Here is a 6,656-nt window from a genome sequence, read left to right as displayed (position 1 = left end):
TCTGCTGTAGGTAAACGCCCCAATACAAATAATGTTTATAACTGAATGGTAAAAATTCAAGCTATTCTTCTTTTCTTCTTAATGCTTGTCAATTTCTCTAGTTTTTCTCAACTAATTTAATCTATTTCTCATATGAAAACAAAGTGAATATTTTAATAGCAAAATAAAACAATCTCATGATAATAAAAGTGCATTTATTATAAAATATGTAGTGACACAAAGATTTATATTTAAAAAGTCACTGGTAATCTGATATCTTGGGAATATATACCAGACCATATTGAATACTAGATTTTGCACCTACATTTTCTTTACTTTACATTGAGTCAAAACAACTTCTAAAGTATTTTAATGTGTAGCGTATTAACCTTACTCCTAATGATAAATATATTGAATATTTCCATTTTTTGATACAGTTCAAAGGAAGAAACCTGCAAGAATTGGAATTTTATGTACAACTCAGGTCTTAATAATGTCAATATTATCATCGTCATCCATTCCAATGTTAGCTTTAATTATGCAAGCCTGGCTATCCTCTGAGGCTTACTTTTCTGATCAGTTTGGGTTGAAGCACATATCAATAACAGTTGTTTTCCTTTCAAACATCCAATCCATCCCAAAATTCCCTGCCGAATACCTAATCTTGAATTCACTTTTCACTCTAAGTATATTCCCCTCTTAACCTACATTGAGCAAGATCTCTCCTACTTTGTCGATGATACTCAGAATCAAGAAGTGTCCGTTAAGAGCCTCTAACCCGTCCTGTGTTGGAACCTGCACAAAAAGAAAACACAGTCACTATATCTCCACCTTCTGATATCTGGTAGCATTCAGTTACATCTTCTCAGGAGATGTTTTTATTTATAAATTTCAGAACATAAGCTACAACAAAGGAACACTTTGTGATCTTCCTCTGTATGTCCATAGACTTTTATGTATCACAGACTCCTTTTGCTACAATATCATCTTTCAGGAATCCTGGCTTTACCTAAGGATGTCAGTTTTAACCCACTACAATGTGCTTCCTTTAGGTCTCTGTTCTATAAACAAAGTTGCCCATAACATTGAAATTGCTTGGGAAACAAGCTGTCAAAACTCCTCAAGGAATTTTTACAAAAGAAGGGTAAAGATTGAATCCATCCTAAAGGAGATTCAGACCTAAAATAAAATAATATTAATTAATACATAGCTTGTTCAATTGAAAAAAATGGTGGAATAGACCATGTATTTGGGGGAACTTGGAATTTTATAGAAATAGCATCACACATCTGTGAAGAAAGAATAGCTTTCTTCTTGTCTGTCTACACAGAGAGAAAGTAAAGCCAATTCCGGCTGATTAACTCACAGCATGTAAACATTAACTCTATAAAAATATAGTTCTAAGTAGCAAATATAAAACTCTAACTCTAATAAACCAGACGAGTTAAATAATTTGTGGGACTCAGGAAAAATAAAAAAGCTAGATCTCTTGTTCTAAAATTATTCAGAATTTCAAGATGGCGAAAGTAAAGCATTAAACCAAGCATGGGGCCCTACTAAGCATGGAGCCCTGAGGGACCGCATAGGTCACATGCCCATGAAGCTTGTCTTGTAATAAAAGAACATTTAAAATACTTTTATTTTGACTTGAGGAGAAAAATAATTTATAAACGAGACCTTGGAGAGACAAAACAGAGAGAGGAAATTCACTGGTGACGACTTCATTAAAATGATGGATTTGAAGACAACTGAGAAACTATAGATAAAATTCAGATGCATGATATTTTGAAAGACTGGAGACCTCATTGCAGTTATCTCTAAAACTAGAGAGACTCAGGCTGGCCTGGTGGTGTAGTGGTTAAGTTTGCATGCCCTACGTCGGCAGCCCAGGATTCAGAGGTTTTGATCCCCAGTGCAGACCTACATACCGCTTATCAAGCAATGCTGTGGTGGCATCCCATATACAAAATAGAGGAAGATTGGCAGGGATGTTAGGTCAGGGACAATCTTCCACAAGAAAAAATAAGATGATTGGCAACAGATGTTAGCTCAGGCCCAATCTTCTTCACAAAATAAATAAATAAATAAATAAAACTAGAGAGCCTCAAATTGAATTCTAGTTTCACAATTTATTGCACAACAAGGAAATTTAACGGTGACTATACTTAGTAACATGATATTCAATGCTTGAAAGTGGCTGATGGTAAATCTGAAGCATTCTCACCAGCTACACGCAAAAAAGAGTCAACTATGTGAAGTGATGGATGTGTTAATTATCTAGATGGTGGTAATCATTTCACAATGTATATGTAAATCAAAACATCACATTGTACACTTTGAATATATATAACTATATTTCTCAATTATTCCTCAATAAAGTTTGGGGGAAAAAAATAGCAAAATTTACTTAACTCCTTTGAGCCTCAGTTTTCTTGTGGTAAAGTAGGAAAGGTTTTAGTACTTCCCTCACTGGGTTGTTGAAAGAATTAAGTGCGCTAATACATGTGAAACGATGTTAATAACAATAGCTTACACAATGAGTAAACAATAAATGTTATTTTTTTCTATTATATTCATAACATATTATAGAACAAGGAATTATTAATGGGGCGAATATATAAAACAACAAAAATGGACCTCAGTAGAAAGATGGACAAACTACATGGTATTTATATTAAAGTTATCACAAAGCATGAGTGAATGTCAGATTGCATATTAATATTCCTTGGATGAAGCAGACAGAATATTTTCCCTCAAGGATGCAGCAAGAAGCAAGGACACACATTGGAAAGACCAGCCTCATTCTCCCAGAAAGATATGTAAGCCCAAAATTTAAAAAAAAATAATTTAGTGTTATTACCAACAGTGAAAGAGTCAGATTTCGGAGGAACAAAAGCAATATCACTTCTCTCTATTCCTCTTTTTGTGTTTTCTGTAGAACAACAGGTATAAATAAGTAGAATATTAAAGATAATCAGGAGTGACCTCACTATCATGGCAGAATGAGTTGTTCTTTAGTCTCTTCCCCCTAAGTTACAACGAAACAGACATTCATGAACCAACAGAGATTCCCTACAAAGCACAGTACAACATTTGAGAGACCCATGCAGCCATACATCTGAAGGTGAGGGTACTGGATCCCTGGGAAGCAGTGGAAGGAGGTGAACAGATCCCCTCCACCTCCCCAGCAGCAGCAATCTAGGTCTCAGGTCCTCACACAGCAGCTGGCATGTGACTATAAGAGGAGGTAGGGGGAACAAGCAGGCCTGCACATGAATGCTTTCACTTTCAGAGTTTCAGCCCGGCCTGCATGAGCACCCACAATGCTGTGGCAGGCCCACCCATGGGAACTCTCCATACCTAGTGGCATGGCTCAGCCACCACATCAGCACCCCCACCAAGCACAGTATCCCAGGTGAACCACCCATGAGTGCAGGGGGGGCCTGCATCCATGAAAGAAAGTGCCCCTCCCCTCCTGCCTAGCACACCAGCTTGGCTGTTCCTCAGCCAAGGGAGTTGTCTTGCACCAGAGTAACAACATGTGTGTGTGTGACCCACCAAGCAGCTGTAGCCAGTGGGAAATACAGACAAGCCCTATTGGCACAACTTCAAGCAGACATGGCACATTCAGAAAACATAGCTCCTGCCCCTACCAGATGTGGCAGGTGTAATCCGCAACCTAATACTACTGCAAATTCCTCAACAAAGGAGCAGTTTATCAAACACCAAGAAAAACTACAGTAACACTTCAGAGCAAAAGGAAAATGACAAGTCTCCAGAAACCAACCCTGAAGTCACAGAAATTTACAATCTAAATGACAGAGAATTTAAAATAGTTGTCATAAAGAAACACAATGAGTTACAAGAAAACTCAGAAAGACAGTTCAATGAACTCAGGAATAAAATTAATGAGCAGAAGGAATACTTCACCAAAGAGGTTGAAACATTAAAAAAAAAAAAAAAAGAAAGAAATCCCGGATATGAAGAATGCAATGAATGAGTTAAAAATAACCTAGAAACCTTAAAAAGTAGAGCTGACCTTATGGAGGACGGAATTAGCAATTTAGAGAACAGAAGTATAGAAATGCCTCAGGTGGAGAAGGAGAGTATTAAAACTTTTAAAAAATGAAGAAATTCATGAAGACATATCCAATTCAATTAGGAAATGAAACTTAAGTATTATAGGTAATCCAGAGGGAGAAGAGAGAAAGAAAGGACCAAGGAGCTTGTTCAAAGAAATAATAGCTGAGAACTTCCCAAACCTGGGGAAAGAACTAAACTTACAAGTACATGACGCCAATAGAACTCCTAATTACATCAATGCTAAAAGACCTTCTCCAAGGCGTGTAATAGTAAAATGGGCAAAAATCAATGACAAAGAAAAGATATTAAGGGAAGCAAGGCAGAAGAGAATAATCTACAAAGGTACTCCTATCTGGCTTTCAGTGGACTTTTCAGCAGAAACCTTACAGGCTAAGAGAGATTGGAATGCTATATTCAAAATACTGAAAGATAAAAAATTTCAGCCAAGAATACTCTGTCCAGTGAAACTATCCTTCAGATATGATGGGAAAATAAAAACTTTCCCAGATAAACAAAAGCTGAGGGAGTTCATTGCCACTAGATCTCCCTTGCAAGAAATGATCAAGGATGCCCTCATACCTGAAACAAAAAGGCTAAGGTTTATAAAGCCTTGAGCAAGGAAATAAATAGACTGACAAAATCAGAAAACTGCAGCCCTCTATTAGACCAGGTCAGCAAACCCTTAATTATAACATAAACGATAAAGGAAAGGAAAGCATCAAAAGGAACTATAAACACTTCAATTTAGTCACAAACTCACAACACAAAACAGAATAATTTGTGACAACAATAACTCAGAAAGGGAAGAGGAAAGGCATGAAACCTGCTTAGGCTAATGGAGATAAGAGGCCATCATAAAATGGACTATCTCATCTACAAGATTTTTTATATAAATCTCATGGTAACCACTAAACAAAAAATCAGAGCAGACACACAAATGATAAATAAAGAGAAACTGAGAAAACCATCAAAGAAAACTATGAAACCAAAATGGCAGTCAGAAACAAAAGGGAAGAGAAAAAATAAAAATATAGGACAACTAGAAAACAAGAGATAAAATGGCAGTACTAAGCCCTCACATATCAATAATGACTCTAAATGTAAATGGATTGAATTCTTCAATCAAAAGACACAGAGTGGCTGGGTGGATTATAAAACAAGACCCGGCAATATGCTGCCTCCAGGAAACACATCTCAGCTCTAAATACAAACACAGGTTCAGACTGAAGGGATAAATGATGATATTCCAAGCTAATGGCAAACAAAAGAAAGCAGGTGTTGCCATAATGATATCAGACAAAGCAGACTTCAAGATAATAAAGGCAATGAGAAATGAAGAGGGGCAATATATAATAATAAAAAGGACTTACCACCAAAAGAACATAATACTTATGAATATATATGCACATAACACAGGAGCACCAAAGTATATAAAGCAACTATTAACAGACCTAAGAGGAGAAATTAACAGCAACAAAATAATAGTAAGGGACCTCAACATCCCATTTATATCAATGGATAGTTCATCCAGACAGAAAGTCAACAAGCAAATAGTGGACTTAAACACTAGACCGGAAGGACTTAATAGGTATATATAGAACATTCCATCCCAAAACAGCAGAATTCACACTCTTCTCAGGTCCACATGGAACATTCTCAAAGACAAACCATATGTTGGATAACCTGTCAAGCCTCAATAAATTTAAGCAAATTGAAATCATATCAAGCATCTTTTCCAACCACAATGCTATGAAACTAGAAATCAACTACAAGAAAAAAGCTGGAAAATTCACAGAGATATGGAGACTAAACGATGTGCTAATGAGCAACCACTGGATCAATGAAGAAATCACTGGAGAAATAGAAAAATACCTGGAGACAAATGAAAATGAAAATACATGATATCAACTCTTATGGGATGCAGCAAAAGCAGTTCTAAGAGGCAAATTCATAGCAATACAGGCCCATCTGAACAAACAAGAAAAATATCAAATAAGTAAACTTAAACTACTCCTGGTAGAACTAGAAACAGAAAAAGAAGAAGAAACAAAGCTGAAATTTAGCAGAAGGAGAAAAATAATAATAATTAGAGCAGAAATAAATGAAATCGAGACCAAAAATAGTAGCAAGGATCAATGAAACTAAGAGTTGGTTTTTTGAGAAGATAAACAAAACTGACAAACCATTAGCCAAACTCACTAACAAAAAAAGAGAAGCCTCAAATAAATGAAATTAGAAATGAAAGATGAGAAATTACAATGGATAGCACAGAAATACAAAGGATTATAAGAGAATACTGTGAAAATCTATATGCCAACAAATTGTATAACCTAGAAGAAAAGTACAAATTCTTAGACTCATGCAACCTCGCAAAACTGAATTAAGAAGAAAAAGAGAATCTGAATAGACTAATCACAAGTAAAGAGATTGAAATAGTAATGAAAAACCTCCCAAATAATGAAAGTTCAGGAGCAGATGACTTCTCTGGAGAATTCTACCAAACATTCAAAAACGATTTAATACCTATCCTTCTCAAACTATTCCAAATAATTGAAGAAGACAGAATGCTTCCTAATTCATTCTATGAGGCCAAC

Source organism: Diceros bicornis, chromosome 14 (genome assembly GCF_020826845.1).
Source record: "Diceros bicornis minor isolate mBicDic1 chromosome 14, mDicBic1.mat.cur, whole genome shotgun sequence".
In the NCBI taxonomy this organism is placed as follows: domain Eukaryota; kingdom Metazoa; phylum Chordata; class Mammalia; order Perissodactyla; family Rhinocerotidae; genus Diceros; species Diceros bicornis.
Note: the sequence above shows the minus strand (reverse complement) of the source record.